The sequence below is a fragment of the Corvus cornix genome, chromosome 13 (assembly GCF_000738735.6).
Source record: "Corvus cornix cornix isolate S_Up_H32 chromosome 13, ASM73873v5, whole genome shotgun sequence".
NCBI lineage: Eukaryota > Metazoa > Chordata > Aves > Passeriformes > Corvidae > Corvus > Corvus cornix.
The window spans coordinates 18,942,520-18,965,065 of NC_046343.1; positions in this window are offsets into that span (position 1 = coordinate 18,942,520).

Here is a 22,546-nt window from a genome sequence, read left to right on the forward strand (position 1 = left end):
TTTTACTTTTAAAACCCAAACAGGTTAGCTGGGGGATGATTTCATAGCCCATGTGGACCATCTGTTTCAGTGCTTAGCCATCTCTGCTGTCTTCCCTGTCCAGCTAGGGATCTTTGGGGTGGTTTTAATCTTACCTGTGTTGACAGGAAGAACAGATTATTTTCTTCTTCTTTTCAGGCACTTGCTGTGTATATGAAGTTTTATACTTCACCTCTTCTCCCTATATTAAACAAATTCAGTTTCTTCAAACCATACTTATATCTTATGTTTGCAGGTTGCTTATTATTCTTGCATTCCCTGGATTTTTCTCCAGTCATTCCACCTATTGCTTAAGTTAGACACAGTCTGCAGCTAGCAGGAAATGCTATTTCATGAATTGTTAATCTCAAGTGAATGTTAAGACTAATTTGAGGGGGTAGACTCCAATAGTTAACAGTTAACAACTATAACATTTACAGGAAAATCCTAAAACATACATCTGTGCTTCCTGACTTTCTGCAATGGGCTCAAGCCAGAGAATCGGTGTCCACCTGTCTGTCTCTCTCCCCTTCTCTTCCTCTCTCACACACCATTATTAGAGATATTATTTGCAGGCTGAGTCCTTCACTTTAGTGAGTGTGATTAATTATGATTCTGTGAATTCTGAGTTATGACTCATAACATGTCTTTTTGTGCCTTAAAACTCAAGTACGGGTACTGTTAGCTATTTAAAAGTATCAGCTTTCCAAATATAAATAAAAATGAAAAATAAGTAAGGTCATAGACATCACAGTGCTAATGAACCTTTGAAAATGTGACCTGTATCCCTATGATTCAGGGTTTAAAAGAAAATTAAAAACAAAGGAACTGTACTCTTTAATAAATAGTCAGAAATCTTTAGGGTGCACCTCATGATTATTCAGTGGGAATATCGGTGATACTACTATATCGATTCATTAGTATTTATTTTATTTTAGTTACAGAAACTAATCATGGACCAGGGCACCTCAAGCTGGGCACTCAAATGTCCCTGACCAAACAGATGCAGTGTAATGAGGAAGTCAGTGGTCCCCTGGACTGGCCTAGCAGCCACTCTTAACATAAACCATGTAAGTGATAGTTCTTCTCTTTATTATATTGGCCCACACTGAAATGCTCAGACCATGATTCACATTCATCCTCTGATACTGAAAAGTAGAATACATCCCTTTGAACTGCTCCAAGCTAAGGCAATGCAGAAATAAATCTGAAACCCTTTTGTTCCTGTCCTGAATTTGTTTCTAATCACAGATGGCCAAAGTTGCCTATCAGCAAGATAGGACTTTGTGCCTGGTGCTGGCAGTTTGTTCTACATATACGTCAGATCTGGGCAGACTTCAGATGGATGGTTCATGCCACAGGAGGATCACCAGCACCAAGTCGTAGACTGTGCTGATGATCCCTGAGTCAGTGAAGGATGAACTCAAGGTCAGATTGATTAGTAATGTAGACAATATAACTGTTGGTTGTTTCTGCTGCTTCCTGACATGCAATTTTTTCCCTGGAGAAGAGAACATGGAACTGCATAAAGCATTTACTCTAACATAATTTGTTAACATATTCTTGCCTCATTAACAAACAAACTGTTCTGATAGTTTTGTAAATATTGCATTGCAGGCACAAAAATGGACTTTAAGGTTTGGGTATGTATCTCTAATCTCTGTCCCTCCAGGGAATCATAGTAATGATGATTTGTTGTTTGGAGTTTAATTAAGAGAAAGTTAAGCTCTACTTACTTGTGTTTTTACAATTAAATGCAAACGGGTTTAAAAGAACCTGCTTGGCTATGCAAAGCTGAATAACACTGACAGTCCAATAAAAACAAATATGTATAAAAAAGCAGCTTAACTCCTAAATAAAGCAGAGGCAACAAGCCACACAACAGGCTTTTTTGTATTGATTTGCTGGGATTGAAGTGATAGGTAATAATTAACTTTAAATCTCATTCAAAATAATAGATACTAAAAAGTCTTCTGTCTTAATCAACCATTCTCCTGGTCCTACAAATGGATAACTGTTCATATTGCCACAGGTCTTTTCTTTAATGCTTTCACTGACTCTGATATGTTTGTACATTTCCTGTAGTTCATTTTTTTCTTAAGGAATTCTTGGTTTGTTTTCCATTGCTTGTTGAACCTGATCATACATCCAGACCATCATATCTGACCTTATGTGTGAATACACATTCTACCATTTTATCTGTCCTGAAGTCATGATGTGTAGCACATTATCCTACATGCAAATGCATATGCATGCAAATATCTCATTATGAAAATAATGACAACTAGATGAAAATAAAGCACAGTTTAAATATTCATTAAATTAATCATGTGAAAGCCTTGGATTAGCAATTCTATCACACAGAGATGTGTTACCTTAAGAAGTTTCTCTAAGGGAACATCAAGATTTTCAGTGCAATTTTGTATCACTTTTCAGCTTGCTACCCTTAGCATGTGTGTATTCTCATCAAGATAAATCAGACTGACTAGGGCTGGGGACTTATTAAATCAGGGTTTTTCAATGGAATTGTCTACAGTACCAAAGGAATTTTGAAAATACAGTAAAAGGCACTATTTCCACCACATCTAACTCCTGGCTGAATGTGCATGACAGAAAAGGCCTATAAGCATGATGAATAATAGGAGATTATTTTGGTGCAGAGGAATCAAATACAATCAGTTAGTATGCGTGAGTCTGTTTGAATGTCATAGGAAAAATTTATCTTATCCACTAGAAGAGCAATTTCCTAGATTAAATATAGTGAAATTAGTTCAGAGACAAGTAGTTTTCTCAATTTTCCTGCTGTATGCTCACAAATTTATGATAAATTTAGGGGACCTGTGACTTTAAATGAAACTGAAAAGATATCACTGATGTGAATGGGAGATCCCATGGTTTGGCTTAGTGACAGTCTATTACTAATTACTGCTGAATATTTTGCCTCCAGTTTATGACTCAGAAGTCACAACTGGTACATACCAGACCACAATATCAGAATGTGTTCTATCTATTTAACCATAAATGAGCAAGAGAAATAATAATAAGAAAAGAAATCCTGCAGGTACATTTTACTTGGTATCTTTTGTGATGAGGAATATTCATGACCATTTGACTAAATACACTGAGTTTTAGATTGAGCGTGAAAGACTGAAACCTCAAGCTTAGTTTTATTGTAAAATATATTTCTGAAATATGCCATAGGCCTATCTCTGAGATACTCTTACTATAAAACTTCAGGACCAATTTAATGTTAGTACAAACAAATTATGATTCTGAATGCAACTGTTTCACTGTGGGATACTTGATTTTCCTCTATATAGCTTGGAAACAAAATGCTGACATTATTGGGTAGCCCCATGAGTTTTTGACTATGCCAGATGACAGACTTGTTACTAACCATTGAACCAAGAATCAGGCTGTATAATTTTGCAGCCTGAATGGTAGGAGATAACTTACTGAAAAGAGCTGCTCCCAGGAAATGATTCCAGATTGAGTGACCCTGAGTTAAGTCAACTTAAAAATAATAGAAAAATAAACCAAGTGGATTACTAATTATGTTTTTTTAATTATTTCAGCAGGACAAGCATTGAGAAATTAAGGGAGCTCATCAGAGAATTCAGCTGTGCTGAAGAGGTCAAATTCTTCAGTGTCAATAAGGCTTTATGTTTTTGAGGTTGTTGTTATTAATCAAAATTGCACAGCTTCCCAGAGTTGTCTTTACAAACTTGAATTTCTTGCAGGAAATAGTTTTAAACCTACTGGGCAAATGACTGCTCAAGAGAAGAATATTACAATTGTGAGAGGTGAAGTAATACTTTGCTGCAGCCAAAAAGATTATTGAGTAAAAGAATGAAAGTTGTTGGTTCTGTTCCCTATTTGTTGTTAGCTATGGTTTGGATTTGTTCTGGTTAATCTGTTGAGAGTTGTTGAGAACTAGGAGAGGGGTGGGGCTGAACACGGGACCAAAAAAGGAACGAAGATGAGAGGGTAGGGGACAGAAAAGTAGGGGATCGGGAGAGAATGTAAGTTCCCAAGTACCCACCGAGCGCCCATCCAACGGGACAGGGGACAGGGACCGCCCCCGGCTGAGAAAGGGTATAAAAAGTTGCCATTTTGTTGGAGGGTGTGTCTCTTTGGCTCTCGGGGGAGAGGTACGTATCTGACTCAGATGACCTGTTACAAATAAACAGCTTTCGTTTGCTTCAAAGACTTTGTCCCCACTTGATTGTATCCAAAAGTGAGTTTATTTCTAACACAATAATGCAGAGATCCTGTAGGGAATGGAGGGACAGATTGATCAGCAAACAAATGTGATTCAGAAGTCAGAAAGCATATTAAAAAAGGTAAGAACTGGCCAAAAGAAAAGTATTCTGGTAAAATTAAAGCAATTAAATCTGGTAAAACAAAAACAAATAATGAAAGATCCGTGCAGTAAAAAAATAATGTTTATCTTCAATGCAAAATATGTTGCTTGTTTTTCAAAGAAGGTAATGTTGAACTGGAAGAGGAGACAGGTCATTCCATGATAAAAGTAATCAGAAGAGCCCTGCCAACTTGCTACACTGGGGCAAAAACTGAAGGGGTTCTTTTAAAGACTAAAAGACTTACTTCATGATGCGGCATATGCTTGGTAGGAGTTTGTAATAGATGTTCTGCTTTAGAAATGGATGCTGAGTTTCCTTTAATACTGTGATCCATGGCACAGATCTGTGCAGTGGCCATCTTAATCAAAGAATCAAACAGAGTGATTTATTCCTCATACTGTCTTGAACTGCTTGATTTCCTTGTAATCTAATGATGACAGGTTTTTCATAACATGCTATTCCTCACTGTTTTTGCAGCTTCTCTCATCACTTCTGGGAAACCTGTTTCAAGGGCATTGTAACATCGCAGCTATTTCAGGCAGGCAAAGCCCAGCAAGGCTCCAAGGTGTTTTTGTTTGTGTGCTCCAGTCAAGGGTCCCAACATCCACTTGTTTATTACTTTGATTCTTGGTGTTCATAGATGACATTTAACCTTCTGTCATGACTCACTGTGTGGATGGGTACAGAATGATCTAGATTTGATATAATTTTACAATATTCTTAAATCCTTGCATTTTTATATGTTGTGTATAGAAAACCTCACCATTGTTTTTTTCTGCCATAAAAATGGACTGGTAATTGGCTTGTGAAACAAAGAAGTCCCATGCCCATGTCAAAACAGAATATAAGTTTAACAAAGACTCTTAGATGGTATCCTTTCTGAGTGTGGATTTATCTGTGAGTTTTAATGGAGTCCTTTGTGCTGGAAACATCTTTGAAGACAAGTGAAAATAGTCTGTTAGTTGCCATGGACACATCTGTGTGAAAACTCTATATTCCTCTTTAACCGTGTGACTGCATACTGATATGTGCTATATAGAACAGACTGAGTGTCCCCAGCTCAATTCCTGACATGCACTGTGACTTTTATACAACTCCCTACACAGCTGATTTACGCAGCTTGATTTCCTTGCAGTCTGTATCAATTTTGGCAATTTCTTGTGAGAGCCATGGCACCAGAAGCTCAGTGATAGCTCATAATAAGCCAGTATCTTTGCTGTAAAGATAACTGTGAACATCATTAAATAAATGCTATGCCAGGGGAATGCGTATCCTTCCAAAAAGCTTTTCATTTATCCTGCGGTGTCAAGCACAACAAACAAACTGTAATCAGCCTGAGCTTCTTGGGATTTCTGTGATTGGAAATTTCTCCTACAGTGAAAATTCAGTACATTCATACATAAGGACAGCAGTGCACCCTCCATCTTCTGGTAGCATCCAAGAAGTCCTAAGATAAACCTAGTTTGCTATTTGCTTAAAAAAATCCGGCCAGATGGTCCCATATTGTTTTATCATTATAATACTGTTAACAATTGAGATGAAGGGAACTGGGGGCATTCTGATAGATGGAAATAATGTAGAGAATGCACTTTATCTCCTTAAAATTTTTCTATAAATAATATAAAAAGGATGCAGGTTATGTATGGGTTCTATATGGTATAAATCTATTATAAATAAGAAATTAAATGGAAATAAACTGAGAAAATATTGATGAATGTATCTCTAATAAGTTCACTTACTGTAAAAATGATTTTATGAGGGCATAACAACAGTGTTGTGCTGAAATGTCCAGCTGACAGGTCTGTCACTCCATTCACCAGATACAGCCTATTTGGTGCAATATGGGAAAAGCGTATGTTTAATTCATATTTATCCTATTTATTCTGGGCTAAAGGCAAGTTTCAAGCTCATAAAAATGCTCAGAGCTCTTCTGAGGCCCTTGGGGGGACTGAGGGGTTACACTGGGATAGAAGTGGTTCCTTGAGATTGTCTACAAGCCAGGACTTTAAAGAAGAGGAAGTAACAAACTTGTGAGCCACATACATGTACAGCAATGTCCCAAAATTTAAGTCACCGATTGCCCACATACACCTGATAATCACCCACTGAAGCACACAAAAGAACAATGTTGTTGATTAATTCTATTCTATGAAAACAGCTTTGTCAATATTCTCTAAAAAATCACTTATTTAATTGTATTTCAGTAAAGGAAAATTCAGCTCCCAATAGTGAAATTATTTAGTTAGAGTAGAGAGGAATAAAGAAATTCTCCTTTGAAAAATGGAAGACAATATGCCATCCACTAGCTCATCCTATGTGAGGACAAGAAGTCTTTATGGAGACAAAGGAGAGTCTGCAGGGCAAGAAGAATGTTTTTGCACTTTCCTAATCATATACGACAAGATACTGCAGCCAGCTGGGGCCCTCTATGTTGATGTTGTTGCAATGGCCTCATTAGGAAAATGGAATTGCCGTAATGTGAGTATACTTGCCTCCATCTGCCAAGAAATTTCCTGAACCTTTAGTGAAAGCACAGGGGTGCTACTCCAGAGTCTATTGTGCTGTTTTACTTTGATCTACCTGCTAAAGCACTTTGCTCTGATCTGTATGTCACTGACACAACTGAGAGTGACAGCCAGTTGTGCAGAAGATACAGTGAAAGGCTTGTGCTGCAGCTGTGGAAAGCTCATGTTCCAGTGAGAGCAGCAGCATTAGTGACCTGGAGGCAACAAGCAACAGGGTCATGAAGGCAATAAGTCAATATTTATGCAGTACTATGGTAACTTATGGAAAAGTTTCATGACTAGAGGCAGTTCAGTGTGAAAATAGCTGCTCCTGGCTGGGCATGCTTGTCTGGTCGTGGCTTTGTACATTTGCAGCTAGAGGTGCTTTCCTCCCTTTTGTCATTTGGACCCATATAAGAGAATAAGATGTCTGGTGAAATATATTAGAAAAGAGAATGTTCTAGACATGATGTTGTGATTAACTAGATAAACTCATGTTAAATTAAGACAGGATTTACAATAATACCAAGACTCTGGTATGTAAGAAGTGTTCTGGATTTGTTGGTGGTTTTCTTTGCTGCAGTTCAAAAGCAGAAGAGATTTGCATAGGCATTTGTGGAGTTGTTCACTCATGTGGTAGAGCTGATGTATGGAGCTTTCCAGTCCATACAGAAATCCTGAAGGGCTCCTAAAATGGTAATTCCAGTTAATCAGGTTGCATTTGGAACAGAGAAGGCCAGGAAGAGCAAAGGTTTTTGTCCTGCATATGAGGAGAGATGGGAACAGGAAAATGCAGTATCGTTGTATGTACAGGAAAATGTACATATCTCTGCTCTGAAGTCACTAAACTGTTAAATAATATAAACAAAAATACAAAAGTAGCAGGCAGATCTTCAAGGAGCTTCTTGCTTCCCCTGCATGATCCTGAAAGCTCCCAGAAACTCAGTGGGATTCATCATATCTTTCTTCTGACAAAGCAAAAGATTCACATCAGTTTATGTAATAGTATGATAATATTGTGCCTATTAAAAATAGATTGCTACCAAAAACATCTCTTAGAAATCAGTCTGTACAGGCTGAGCTCTTTACATGACATTATTGAAGAATTTTTGCACTCGGATTGTATTTTTAAAGCAAATGGTATTATTTCACACAAAAAGTGAACTAGCCTTATATGTCAAAATAAAAAGTCCTCCTAGAATAAGTATTTTATGATTTAAAACTTTTCTGGAAAAATATTTTTGAGATTTTTTTGATACATAGATGAAATTTCTTGGTCAATTAACCATCACTGATGAACAGAGAAGGAATTCCTTGAGCAAATTCAGGCATGACATGTTGGTGTTTAATTCAGTGCAACCCTAAGGCATATCAGAGAAGGGATGGAGCCATCTGGAAAAGGGGAAAAGCAGGAGTTATATCCTGAGGGAATTCCATGCTCAGCAAGTTAAGTGTCTAGTAGGTAAGAAACTTGTCAGCATCATGTAATTCTACCACTTCAGTACGCTTTGACTCTGCACTACTTAGAAATAATCATTGGAAGGAAGAATCAACTTTACCTACCTGCCCTGTGGTTAATAGAGAAGCAGGACCAGCTTTCAAGTCCTCTTGTCATTACAATGCAGAACTATAGGAGGTCTTTGAATCCAGATCATTACTATTCTTTTCCTTCCCCTACTTTAACCACCACTTTTCTCACAGGAGAAAGGATCCAGGCTGTCTAGGCAATAGAAAGTCCTGTCTCCCTACCTGGACTGGTCCTGACTCAACTACAAGTGGGTTTACAACTGAACTTGAGTATCCAGATACAAACCCACTTCTGAATTAGGTGAGAATGGAAGGGTATAGTAGTTATGAGATAATTGGTCTGATCAGGCCAAGGTCAAAAGGTATGTTGGAAAATAAATTGTGCCTATTTGTTGTATTTCAGAGAAAATAAAAGAAAATGAAGGATTAGAGAAATTGAAATTCAGTAGTACTTTTGGTACCTCTTAGACAAATTGGATAAATGGAGGCCTCTTAAATTCAAAACAAAGTAGCCACAACCTCAGAAGACAGTGATTAAGACATTAAAGCATTAAAGGGAAATGTTCTACCATTAATATTCTGAAGTGTCTAAATCTCATGTCTAACTGCAGCACCTGTTTTCAAAATGAGTAATGGTGCATAAGGAAGGGGAAGCCATATTTTTATACATAGTGAGGTTTAAAGAAGGAGTAATCCTTGAGGAGGTTGAGAAGTTAAATCAAACATTAGTCCCTAAAAGCAAGCAAGAAGTCCTCAGATGGTCTAAGTAGTAACAATAATGGTTATCTTTATTTTATAACTGCGAGGAGGGTGAAGGATGGGTAAAGACTTCTTTCATAATGGTGACAAGAAACCAACAGCCATCTTGCTTTTCAATGATGCTTTTGTTTGTTGACTTCAACCAGTTATTACTGGACTGGTGTCAATATTGAGAAGTAAATTCTACACCTGTATTTAGCAGAAGAGATCCTTAGTGCTTTCACAGGATCAGTTTATTAAATTTCAGTATGTATATAATGTTGCAAGTGTACAATTTCCATTATTTTATGTTCTATTTTCATTGGTTTTTCTTTTCTTAAAAGAAGTCTCAACATCTTTTTATATTCACTGCTTCTATCACATCAGGTTGCCATGGTTATGCTGCAAAAATATTCAGAATCACAAGACATTCATGAATCATTCTAGCCAGGTTTCTGAAATTAAAGTTAAAACAAGTAACTTTAAAGTGACCCTGAAATCTGTGTTTCACATCCTGAGATCAGTTTTCAGGACTAAGGATGATGTATGTTTACAGATGTATACTGTGCACATTGATATAGTAGAGGAGCTCATATACTCATTATATTTTAGGGGTTTTCTTCCCTTCTCCTACACCAGCCCCCACTATTAAAGAGAATAAGGTTTAATCACATGTTTCTTCAGGCACAACTCAGTTTCAGTACAAAAGACAAGCACCAAAAGGTCATCTTGTCTCCTCTCTTTCCCTGTCTTCGGGCACTGTCAGCAGTGCTGTGCTGCTCCTCACAGATTGTTTAAGTCACTGTAGTCTCCATAAATGGATGAAGGTTCAGCTTTACAAGAAGTCCCACGGAGACATTGTCCTTACTGCTTTTTTCCTAATGTCTCACCTGAGTCTTTGCTGAAATTTATTGGTATTATTTCTTGTTCTGTTTTTTACCAAGTGACAAGAAGAGACTGCTCCTTACCACTCCCCAGAACTCTTTAATGAAGCCTCTTACAATATTTTCCTCATATCTGTTCAACTCCCTGTGCAAGAAATTTAGCACATATAGGACCCACTTTTAAATAGTGTCATGATCCCTGTTCTCTTCTTGGTATTCCAACTTATAGTGCCTGAAATCAAATCTAAAGCATCAGCTGGGGTGTTTTTAATGTCAGTACAAGAGGCTACTTCATGCCTCATACAGATCTGTTTCTATATCATAATACAGCGGCTGATTTTACCCATTATCTTGACATATGCTTAACTAAGGCTCCATAATAGTCCCTAGAACATCTTTTGCAGAATTGCTGCTCACACTGACTTTAATGTGCCTTTAAATTCTTGCTAGATATTTATCTTGCTCTTTTGAATAGCATCTTTTTTTTCCTGACCAAATCTCCCTTTTGTCGAGATCAATATGAGTTCTGAGCATATCTTCCTAACTACTGGCAATCTCTCTTAGTCTGCAAATTTAATAATCCTAATCTTTATTTTTTCTGCCAGGAAAATAAGAAATTATGGACTAAGAAAATACACTTGTGGAACCCCATGCCGATGCTCTCTTGTGCTTTGACAATGCTTCTTTTGTTCTTTTTTAAAATTAAATGGAGGAAACCTCAAAATTACGGAGAACTGCCTCCAGTACCTAGGAATATTATATCTCCATATGTCTTCTAGCCTTGAGTTTTACTGAAAATGGGATATAATACACCTGTATTGCTCTGAAATATGTAAAGTAACTGTGGCAAATATCAAGTATCAGAACTGCTTCAGATGCAGTAATGGGGAGCTCTAAGGAGGATAGTGTGGATAACCAGGCACTTTTCACGGTACCTGAACTGCCCTGATTAGGCTGTTCTGGCAATCTGAGCTGTACAGTAAAGTGTAGTGACTCAGGCTGCTAAGAAAATAAGGAGGTTTTGAAATCTTTGCTTCATGACTGTAAGTTCTACAATGTCCATGAAGTAAAATCCAGTAAATTGTGACACAGACATTGCAAAACAGTGTCCAGGAGAAAATGTAACACTTTCACAATCATCTCTGTCTCAGCTGTCATCTACAGTAGTTGATTGGTTTTGTGAGGGAGTCAGCTTTTCTTTCCTCTTGTCCTGAGCTGTACAAAAATCATTTACTCCCAGCATACGCATTCCCTTTCAGTGCAGTATCACATGGCAATATTAAATTTGTCTTAACAAAAGGAAAAACATGAGTTATTCCCACTGAAATGAGGAGTCCCCAAAGTTATTTCTGACAGACCTGTGGGATATGTGTGGCAATAGAACATAGAGAATACAGCCCAACGTGCTGCAGGTGCCAGCAGCAGCTATTATCCAAAAATTCTGAAAATCAGGATGTGGGGAACCCAGAATGCAGAGAATACTTCTCTGCCTGTTTTGAAGGGTTCTACCCCCCTGGACAACACTGGTTTTGACCTTCGTCCATGGAGAAAATTGCCTACCCTCTGGTAAGAATTAGAATCTACAATGGTGTGAATTAGGCGATAGAATACTATGTAAGATTATGACAGGGTGAAAAATTTAGAGGTTTTGTGTTTATTAATATAGTAAGTAGATAAAAGTAAAAAACGTCAAAAAGGAGGATTGTTGGTGTTCTCCAGACCTTCTTCTTCTTCTTCTTCTTCTTCTTCGTCTACTACTCCATATTCTGCAGTAGAAGTAGTCTGGGATGACTGGATACAGAATTCTGCAGTTCCTGTCTGTGTGACTAGATAATTTATTAGACACTAGTAAAAAAGTGAAAATATCTTTCATTTTAAGTTTTCATTGGGTGATTTACCTTTAAAAAGGCTGTGTAATCTTGATAATTCGGCTTTTCTTGCATTGTCTACTTCATGCTATGTCTGGGTCACGTAAGTGGCTTGTACTTCTCTGATAAGACTTAATAAACAACTACAGAAGAAAGAGAAGGCTAGAAGTCCCGTTCATCTCTGATTCCTGGCAAGGACTCTAAAAAGCCTCCCCCATCAGGGGAGACACAATTAAGGCGCTGGTTTGCATCATCAGGAGTTAGAATAAATGTTACTGTCTCTGATAAAGCACAACGTTCTTTCCAAGCCAAGATCAAAACCAGCATTTCAAACACAAATGAAGGTTAGTTTGAAGTCAGAAAGGATAAAATCATGGGAGATGGTGAGGAACCATCAACTATTATGTTCCAATTATTTACAGTCTTTAGCGCAGCTCCTGCGACGCTGTTTTCAAGACCAGGTTGCCATTGTGATTGACTATGCCACTTTTCCTATCACTATTTTAATGACGTTGTTAAGAAACCTTTTATGTAATCCAGTAGAAAAGAATTCAGCTGAACTAATGAGCCGATACAGAGCTCAATTATTTCAGAGGAGCTGTTCCTATTATGCTCTTCTGGAGGAGTCATTTAAACCTGTGCTGGAGAAGCAGCTGTACCTTCAATAAGGTCGTTTTTCCTGTTGCTGTGTTGACTGATGCTGCTCTGCTCCTCTTTTAGCCAGTTCATTTTCTTTTTGAATATGTGTGTGTGTGCTCTGTTAGTTTTGAACTCTCCTCATGGTGTGACTCAGGATCACATGCATATTGAAATGCTGCTACTTTTTAGAAGTTAGTAGTCTTGCTTGTAACTTTTGTTAAAGCTGCTCTGTTGACTTTTCCTGTGGATATATTGTAAATATTTCTCATGTTGATCATCCACTGGAATGCCAAGGAAATTAACTATAGAGCAAAGGAGATCACAGTAGATGAAGAGCAGTAATTATTAGCAAAATTATATTAACATATAATTTTAAACCTGAATCCCAACTGCTCAAATATATTTCTTTAAAAAGTAGGAGAAAGCTTTATTTCTTCTTTCTTATTCAACATTCTACACTGATTTTGTGATTTTTAAACTATAATACAATTGATGGCTTCTAAACAGTATTTGATAGGAGTCTTAATTGGAATTAATAACTTTATTAAAGGTGGCATGGTCTATGAGGAAAAAGCTTCTCAAAAGGAAAAAAAACTCAGAGTGCATCACCATCTTTTAAGGTCTGCATCATGTGTTAATCATGTTTAAGAAAAACCCTACACTGATTTAGAAACAATTCAAGAAAATAAAAATCTAGAAGTAAAGTTCTAGTGTAGGATTTCTTAACCCACTCCTTCATAAAGAGAAATTTAAGTTTAAGATTCCAATGGAATAATCTTTACAGGTTCGTTTGGGGTTTTTTGTGTTAACATACTGAATAGTCATTACAGCTGTAAAATACCAGGAAAAGGCAGATGACACAAAATTCATTATTCCTGAATGTTTTAAGAACATTAACTTCTTTTGAGAATGTATTAAAAATCTTGTAGTTTAATGCATGTCTCCATAATAAGTTATTAATTGAATGAATTATTGAATCAACATGTCGCTAGGGTATCTGATGCTAAAGCTGGTTCCTGCATACCACGAGGGAAATAAATCATTGCTTTCTTTAACAGGTTAAGTAGAAATCCTTATTTTAAAGTACATGTAAGTATAAAAGGACTCATTTAAAATGTGCACTATAAAAGGTTTTCAATAAAAGAAGTGGCTTTTGATACATAGATAAATGCTGGGATTTAAACAAAACTATGACTGGTAATATGTAAAATTATGTGGAATCTTGGTCAACACACATCATTCTCTTACCCAATAAAACACTTAAACTAAATATGAGTGCAATGCAAAAGAGATTAAAATTTCCAGAAAATTATCAAATGTATTTATATACTCCTTGAAAAGATAGGGAGAGAAGAAGAGCAAATTGAGAGTTCAAGGGCTTTTGGGACCTAAAGTGCAAGTAGTGCAGTTTTGGTGGGGGTTTATAATTTGTAAATTAGTTTTGCAGTTAATATTATGCACAGCATGCATTTGTTTTATAAGCTTTACTTTAGTTGCTTCATTCACAGACATTACCACCATGAAGTCCAGCTTCTCTTTCACCACATGTTGCTTCACTTGCTACTTGGCCAGAAGTACCAACATCATCATTTCTCAGCTCCTAGATATGCTTCTATCCTAAATGTCTTTCATGCTTTCATAAACCTTCATTAATCTAATTTGCTGCCCTTTAGACCATCCTCCAAATGTCAGCCTATTATAAATTTGTTATTATTTAACAGGTGAATTTGGGATCTCTGATATTTGCCACGTTATAGGCTTTATTTTTCTGTTCTCTAAACTCTCATTTCTACTGTCTAAATTTATTCATATGTCGTAAACCTGAAAGCTAACAGAAAAAGAATGAAAACATACCTTATGCTATGTTCCAAATACAGCTGCATGCATTTATATGAAAAAAATATACTATTTATTTTTTAAATTATATAAATAATGCACATAGAACCTCAATTTAAATATTTTGTCAGGGCAGACCCAAGAAAGAGGCACAAGCACAAGAAGAGGAGACTAACAAGCAGTAGCTTATGGGCTGATCAATTCCTGCCAGGCAGTTTTATTTACTCTCCTGACAAGAGAAACAACAGTCACCAATGACAAGATACTTCCAGAACATTATCTCCTTGAAGGGATATAAGCATAACCCTGATATATTTGGCTAAAATTGCCAAGAGCAGCTGTCAATGTCTTCAGTTTCAGTGACTGGTAGTCTTTGAATTCATTGCTGTTTTGTCTCTTCAGTGGAAATGGTTTGTTTTTTCAATTCCCCAGAGATGTTGGACCTGATGTTTTTAAAACTGGGCCAATTTTTTATTAAAACATCTTTAAAAATAGGTTCAAGACCCCACCTTGTATGACAACTCACACTGACATCCCAGATTCTGAGAGTGCCATAATGAAAACATACTTCATGTTACTTTTCTTATTTGATCCATTTTGGTGGATAAAGAGATGTTGTATTATACTTCAGTACTCCTGCATATCCTCTAAAACTGACCTGTATGTGCAGTGGTTTATTTGATTTGTTTCTTCACTTAAAAGTTACTCTTGATTCCATAATCTTGTGTCTTCTAATCAGACCCCATAGAACATTTTCATGTACTCTGGCATAGCAAGGGATAGGACATTATTTCTTTCATCTGTTTGCTGGTTCAACAGGGCTTCAATTATTTATTCATACATCCTTGAATTCAGATAACACACAACTGAGTTTGACCTACTGGGTACCTTCCATAAAATTACCACGTTTAACAGGAAAGAATCAGAAATGGAAAATCAATCTCTTGATTATTTATCATCAACTACTCTCAGTGGAAAATGTATGCACTTTGTTTCTGGCCTACATTAGTTTGTTTTAAACTTCTACCCTCATTGGTCTGGTTTTAACTTTTGTTTAAATTCTGGGTTTTGGTTATTTGTTTGGCTTTTTTTGTGAAGGTTTGTGCCCCTGGGAACCAGGTTATGGTTATCCTGAGGGGGAAAAAGAAAGAGGTGAATGAGCGTAATATGGAAAACTATTAATTGTCCCTAATTTGAGGGGGGGGAGGAGATTGTTTGAGGGAGAGTTTAATGATGTACTCCAATAAAGGAAGGTCAAAACCTAAAAAACAATTTAAAGATATTCCATTACATTTTACTGTGAAAATTTTGAGATTTTGCTAATCTGCTTTATGTAGAGAGACACTTTCCATTGATTTTCTTTATTTCTGTGCTATATTGATAAGAATAATTAACTAAAGCAGGTGTTAGGTCCAGTTCTGACTCTCTTCTCTTTAAAGAGATGTTTTAAGAGATGTAACTGATAGAAGAAGCTTTAAAATTTGCTATTTAATCAATACATTACTAATAAGCCAATTATTCATTGATAAATATACCGTTATTATTGACTTCGAGCTTTATCACTCTTCATACCATTATTAATCACAAAAAAGTTACAGCATTACAGTCCTAATAATACCATACATATATATATATACATATATATATACATATATATACATACATATATATATGTATATGTGTATAGAGATAGATAGATAGATAGATCTATATATCTATATCTATATACTTTCTTTTCTTTTTTGTAATCCCTGGTCCTTAGATTTGTATGCAGAAAAAGCAGGTATAGTCCAAATGTCCATACCAATCCTGAGTGCAGAGACACTCTGCAAGACATCATTCACCAGCTGTGTGCCCTGATGTCTATGAGCATATGGATAAAGAATTTAAAAATGAGTATTTTTGACTAATAGAACAGGAGCTATATCTACTTATGTAGCAAACATTTTTATCAAAGTCAAAACCTTTACTGGGTTTGCATTTCCTGTGTTTCAGTGGTGTTTTGTACCAAGATATCTGGTTTATAACCTATTTTTGTATTTTTAAACCCTTACTTTTTTCAGTAGAGGAGTATTGGTGAATATATTACTCATTTAGTTATCTGTCATGGTCCTAGTTACAGATTGCAAACCATTCGCTTTATCCATTTGGTTTTCCTGATGCAATATCCTAGACCTTAAGGAACTTTGTCCCTGTTCTAGTACTTTTCTGTCCTGCTCCAATTTTTCAGCATTTTTTTGATTTTAATTCTTCATTACAATCTTCCAATAGTCATGCTTGCACCTTCCCTTTAGCTGAAGCTCTGAATGTGTCTGCAGATCTTTCTCAACTTCAGTCTTTCCATAGGCATTTGGAATGTATTTCTTGCAGTCTTCAGATGTTCGGTTACTTTTTAATATTTCAACAGACTTAAAATGAATGAAAAAATTAACTTTTAGAAATATATAGCACTTACTAGTCTTTCCCTGCTTCTTCAGATTTCATTATTTTTCATATTCAAATCCTTTTGTGGTTCAAAACAGATTCTTCCTTCTTATCAAATCTTTGAGGCCTTGGCAGAAATTTGTAGAACTCTGCAAGAAATCTTTCCATATGTTTTCCCTTTTCCTTTTCCCCATGAATGTTGTGTTCAGCCCCTGAACTGATGCAGAATCCTTCCTCTGCAGCAATGAAATATGTTCTGGTATTAATGTACACTAATGGACAGAACTACTACTAAATTTGGGGACAAAGGATGAAGGTATAGTAAACATTAGTTTAAAAAAGTATTAAAATTTGACTCTTCCAACATTTCACAAGAGCCAAGGAACATCATTGTGGATTCAGTATTTTCTAAAGAGCTGTAATGAAGTAAGCTGAGTGCACAACAGTTACAAATATGAAAACCTGTGGGGAGTTGGAAAAGTACATTTTCCATTTTATTTTATCGTTGTAAAATGTAAATGTTTCAAGTGAGCTGCTTAGCTTTATGTTTTCACCAAAAGCCTATGGAAAGCCTCTTATTCTGTTACAATTAAATTGCATTTAGTAATGTACGATTAAGAAAAGTTTTCTTGTTTGTAAGTACCTCTTACTAATTATTTCCATATTAAAAAAAAATCACTTTTCAGCCTAAGCTTCACATAATTTTCAGAGACAAGTTATCTCACAGACTGTGTGCATACTTTTCAATATTGGGAAGCAAGATGCTAAAAATGATAGGCAATCAATTTTGCCTACCTGACTTGGAATCTTTTCAGTGTGGGAGGATCTAACTTTATTCAGAATGTGCTGAGTACCAACCCACAGACATTTTGGCTTGAAAACAGAGGTTGCTTTAAAAAGAAAACCCTATCATAAATATATGTCTTTCTGGTATAATTTACAAGATTTAACAATATAGACAGTGATCTGGTATTGTTTCAGCCATTAAAAAGGAATAAAAGTAAAAATAATAATATTGCTTGAAAGTTTTCCTAACCATTACAAAGTATTAATTATCTGACAAGGCTGTAAGTGTCTGATCCAAGCATATTGAAATAAATAAAAAAAAGATACTTTAATGTTCTTATGCAATTCAAAAATCACAGGATCAATTCAAAATAAAGATAAAAGGTTCTTTGGGATGTTTCAAGAAGTTCTTCCCTGTCCCCATCCCCCTATTTCTGTCTAAGCTTTAAACTCTCTGCTTTATTTTGCCTTTTTTTTCCTTATTTTTTTTAATGCAAACTGATGGTTCATAGTGAGGAATAAGGATGTACTTTATTCATTTTTAAAATGACAGCACTAGATTCCAAATCATGGCATAGCTGAGAATGGTGTACTTAAACAGAATTTAAAAGCTACTGCTGATCTCTTTACTGCAGTGCAGTGGTAGGGCTTTTTTGGTGGTTTGGTTTTTCGAGCCCCACTGCCTGAAATTGTCTAACCTTTTTATTGCCACATATAATTAAATTCACTTTTTATTGTTGTAGAAAATTAGGATAAAGCAGAAATGCAAGTGGAGTGCTGTCTATCTTTAATTCTGAATACAAATGAGGAGAGATGTGTTAAGAAAAGCTGCCTTAGTTTCTGTTTGTTGGTTTTTACCTTTCTAATATTAATGAGGAGCTGTATTATAGTTACTTTCACTTTCACCACATCATTAGAATGTGCACTTTGCGGAATTAGTGTTTTAAAATGAAAGCCGTGAGATTTCCAGGATATTGAAGCATTAATTCATCATACTCTATGTCCATAGCTTGGAAAATTGTTGCAGTGGGGATTCTGTAGCACGCGTACCAAACAAGGAGTCCCATGGAAAAGAAATATATATAGACAGATTCTTGATAGATGTTTCAGAGATGTTTATTTCTCCACCCGCATGGCCGCGGCTCTGCCAAGGAACTCCCACAGTCACGGGACCAGAGGGTCTTTGCCCACTCAGGGAAACACAAAAACAACCAATGGGGAACGAGGCTGACCAGGGGCTGGGGAAACCCCGTCTCTCTCCCCTCCAGGGCCCCTCTCCCAGGGCTACATGGCAGGGGGGAGGGACTCCAACATTTCACCCGTTTATTTTTAATAAAAGGAGATGTAAAACTTAACATTGAAAACAACAAAACAACAGTTTTAAAACAAAACAAGCCACCCTCCTGAGTCTTTAAATGTCCAAACAGATTCTCTGGAACATCTTAAGGCTGACAGAAGGGAGACACGACTCTCTGAGCATGCTTTGTGGGGAAACTGAGGCAGGAGAGGGTTTAATTTCTTCCCTCCCCCTTTTCATCCCCCATTCGGCATTGGAAAGGGATTTTTGGGGAAACAATTGGCAAAGGCATGGTTTTGTGAGGGAAACCATGGGTGGAAAAACGGATTGGGAATACACTGGGGTAATAGGATATAGGATAAAGGAGAAAGGTGGTGTTGCTGCCTGTTCTGAGCTTCCCCTCCCCCTCCCAAAGACACTTGCTCCTGCCACGTGCTCTGAGCTCCTTTGTTCTAAGCGCAGGCAAAACCAAATGTAACTCAAACTCTTTAGCAGTGTCTGATTGGCCGGTCACCCCGGGTCCGCCCCCAGTCCTCCCCTTTCCCCTTCTCCTAATAAAAGAGATTGTGGAGGGAGGCCCCACCCTCTCTTGGCTCAGCTATCTTCCTGTGAACATCTCTTGTTGTCTGTCTCATTTGAAAGCTTCTAACTGCAGGAAATTGAGCGAGCAGGGAGCTGTATTTCTCCCTCTTTGCTTCTGCTGATGGTATTTGCTTTGCAGCTGATACAGGTACTGATTTTAGAGCTACTAAAGTGCTAGATCGCCCGTGCTACCTCTCTAGGCTGCTCGAGGCTTTCTAAGGCATTAAAGTACTAGCCTAGCCAGTATAAAGCTGAAAAGATACCTTCCACATTTTGGCACCCAACGTGCTATCTCTGAACTCTGGTTCTGAGAGACTTTCAGGGCGTCCCGGCAGCTGTGTGTCTGCTGGAGTTAGCTCTGCACATCCTGCTGTGCCAGCTCTGTGTGGCGAGCTGTTACGTTTTGTGTAACAGTGAACCCAGAGCCTCAGCCTGTACCCTCCCCCACACCACGTGGCGAGGGAACAGCTGGTAAGCGGAAGACCCTTCTTGCATGTTTTTTTTCTCCGGACCTGCTTTCCTGTGGTACATCCAGAATTCTGGTGAGTATTTCCCTGCTGGCTTAGGGGCTCCTGTCTTAAGCTGGTGCCGGTGCAACCTTTCTCTTTTTTTTCCTCCTTTTTGGTGAGTTGGGGCTGAGGATTTGTGGTGCTACATTCGTAATGGGATCTGAAGTTTCTGCACACCATAGAGAAATATACCACCAAGTTCAAAGCTACCTTTCTTTAACTGGGCATAAATACCCTAAAAATCTAGTTCGATCTTTTGTACGATGGCTTTTTCAGTACTTTCCTAATCTGACCTCCGAAGACATAAGATCTGCTGAATTTTGGGATAAGGTGGGGAGAAAACTCTCCTCTCTTAGGCGTGCAGGAGATGAAACAGTTTCAAAATTCTTTCCTCTCCTGCTACTAAGTTATTCTTTGCCGGAGAAAAAAGCAGTACATGAAAAGCCTCTGCAAAAACCCCCTGTTCATTCCCTTATGTTATAAACGGAGCCTGGACTTTTTTGGGTGGAGTAAAAGTCTGCTCGTTTATTTAAAAAGAAAAACCAGAAGTGGAGACTCGAGATAAGCCCAAGTCCCACTCGGCAACCCAGAAAAAAACAACAGTGCGACGCACAGGGTGTTCCTTCGGACTCAGGTTCCTCAGGAAGACCCCCAGCCGGCGAGGGGCTGAGCTCCGGGGCCGTTTTACAGTCTCTCTGATGTTATGATTGGTGGAGCTCCAATCCTCCCTCTGATGGCTTGTTGCTAGGGTCCTCATTGGTGTTCAGCTCCGTCAGTCTCTGGGGCATCGAGTGATTGGTTTGCCCCCTAACCAATAATTCCTCAAGATGTTTACATCGTAAATTATTAAGTCATCTTAAGAACATTCCAGAACGTTCCCCTCTTTTCTATAGACCCATTACTCTCCCCCATTAGTGTCACCATCTAGTGATCACATAGCAGCATTACACCCGTACAGTTGCAATAATAATCAACTTCTTAACTATATATAACAAATAACTATTAACTTCTTTTTAACCAAAAAAAAAAAAACTTTTAATCATTTATTACAACTCCCCCCTCTAAAACTTTGATCGGGCTTTTGCCCACATCAACCATCTCACAGTTTAACAGGTTTTTTATTAGGCAGTGTCCTCATAATTCTTATAAATCTTTTGCAGCCTTTGGTATTTCTTATAAATTTCTTTCGCCGCTTCAGGGGCTTCCTTTCCTTCCTGATCCTCTTCTAATTCATCTGCTTGCAGCACTCTAATTCTTGCAATTTTCTCCTGGTTTTGTGTCTGTAATTCCTGAATGAGGGGCATATTCTGCACGACAGAAGTTATAAATCTAACAAAACAGGGGATTAAACATGGCAGGAATAGGAAACCAGCAAACGAGAGTCCAACAATTATCAATGCTTTCTTCCACCACTCTCCAGTTAGTAGGTTGTCCCACCAGTTAGATTTAAACGGTGGGGTCCACCTTTGTACAGGGACATGGGCCAATTTTCTGATGTTAGTGGTTATATTTTTGATAGCTTCACTGTGGTCATCAATTTCTACACAACACTCTGACGAATTAAACTTTCCACACACACCACCTTCCTCGGCTAGCAGGTAATCCAGTGTCAACCTATTTTGGTATATTATAGTTCTCATTTGTCTGGATTGTGCAGAAAGTAAATCCAGAGCTAGGGTGGATTGGTTAGATATTATTTCCGCCAGTGCTTGAAGGCGGATAATTCTGTTCAACATACATATTGGAGTCCTGTACCCCCATGATCCGTCCTGGGCCCAAGTTGCAGGACCATAGGTAGCTATGATCCGCTCAGGTGGCCACTCATCCTCCCCCCACTTCTGGGTTCCTCCTATCTGGATGTCCCTTTTTCTCTGTGCCAACTCATCATACAGGGGAACCCCAAGACTTTGCCCCTCAATTCTTGGAAGTAGGAAAAAGGAGGGTCTAATTATGCCTAGGGTACAGCTTCCAGCCCAGTCTTTTTGGAGCATAACATAGGCTATTTTCCCACATAACCAGAAGAGTCCTTTTGGTGCTCGCCAATAATTATGAAATTTTACATTGTTTATGCTAATCTTACTCCAGAATTTTGAGATATTTGGTTCATCTTGGAAGGGGTTGGGTTCCCTGGTAATACATTCATATAACTTTTCTCGTTCCACATATGTACACCCTTGTTTTTGTTTTCTTGCCCAATATAAATCCTTAGCCTTAGGGATCCACCACTGATGTGTACCATTTGCTACAAAATACCTTTTACAGGGAAGCTCACCCACATACGCTATGTATTTAGGACCTCTCCTCCATAGACATTCTTCTCCGATGACTCCTGATCTCAAGCTCCAAGTTTCTTCTTCCTCCCTCTCATCTGGTCCTGGTGATTCCTTCTCCATTATCTTTAGGGTCTCCTGTGGGGTCAAAGCAATCCCCTCCCAAGGCCAAACCTCTGCCCTCCAGGTATCTCCACAAATCCAGCAATCAGTTATATTCGATTCATGACTTATTTTCTCAACTAGATCTAGGAACAAGTTCTTTCCTCCCATCATTCTGATTTCAGGTCCCTTCTTAAT